We start from the raw sequence: 1,429 nt of genomic DNA, 5'->3' as shown, positions 1-1,429 counted from the left end.
CCGACGGCCTAGCCGTCGGCTTAGTTTGGAACTATGCCGACGGCAAGGCCGTCGGCATAGACTTGCCATGTGTCAGCCACTAGGAGCTCACGCCAGGTCTATGCCGACGGCCTTACCGTCGGCATAGTTTCTGTTTGTTTTTTTTTCTGTTTTTTAGCTCAATACATTTGAATATATACATACATCATATATAAGAATCATACAACAATATATGCATCACGTAACAATAGGGAGCAGCATCACACAACAAATTCATCATCACACATCATAAGAAGCATCGCAAAGCATGAACATATAAGTATCATCACCACCAAGCATATAAGAATCTCACAACAATAAGATAAGAAACATCACAAGCATATAAGTATCATCACCACCAAGACCGCCATAATGTGACCCGAAGGCTTAAGCACCAGGACGTCGAGCACCGCGGAGGTCGTCACCGCCAAGACCGCCGAAGCCCAGGTCATCACTGCTAGCGGCAGCGGTACTGCCAAGACCGCCTCCACCTCCGCCTCCGCCTCCGTGGATCGGAGTGGTCAGGCTCCATGACTCGGGAGTGCTGTGAAAACCACCGCCAACGGTTGATCCACCAGTTCCCTGGATGTTGAAAAGACATATTAACGGGATATATGACTGTGTTGAAAGGCATGATATGCTTTGAGTGAATAGATTGGGGATGAACTAACCGGCGAGGGGCCAGCGTTCTGTGCCACAAACTCCTCAAAGGTCAGCAATGTTGGTTGTGCTGGAGGACCCTCTGCTGATGGCCATTGAGGACACCTGCCGGCCGCCATTTCCTGAAAAGCGTGCTGCATCTGGCGATCCCTCTACTGATAGTATGCATGAAGGCGATCGTGCCATGCCATGGTCTCTTGGCGTGTGTACTCCATGTAGGCCTACAGTATGACATGATGGAACTCATAAAACTACTAAATGCGGAAAATAAGGTGAGCAATGAAGATAGGAGGGAAAATACTTATAGTTTGCCGCTCCTGAAAGAGGGACTGTGATGGTGCACTGCTCATGGGCGTGCTCGTGCGCTGGCTCAGGCTCGGGTCGATCCGACGGAGCTGTGTGTTGGAGATAGTAGGAGTGATCACAGCATCGAGAACCGCCTCCCGGCCGTGCTCCTTCGGCCCGATGCCCACCACCACCCTTTCATCCAGATCCGCCGCAATGGGGTCAGGTGTGTCAGGATGTAACCTCAGATACCCATCGGAGTAGGCCTTCTTCCTATGCGCGGTCTTCTTGCTGTAATACTTGGGCTCACCAGGCTTGGGGTCCTTCCGCGTATGGGCGATCTCCCACGCCTGCATGTGTGAGAGCGGCCGCTTCAGTTTCTCCTCCTGCACCACCAAACAGAGGTTAGTCATACATAAGAAAGTGATGGTAAATAGAAGAAGAAGAATGTTTAATGGGGTTAGTC

Source organism: Triticum dicoccoides, chromosome 1B, assembly GCF_002162155.2.
Source record: "Triticum dicoccoides isolate Atlit2015 ecotype Zavitan chromosome 1B, WEW_v2.0, whole genome shotgun sequence".
Lineage (NCBI taxonomy): Eukaryota > Viridiplantae > Streptophyta > Magnoliopsida > Poales > Poaceae > Triticum > Triticum dicoccoides.
The sequence above is the reverse complement of the archived record's forward strand: the minus strand, read 5'-3'. Positions refer to the sequence as shown.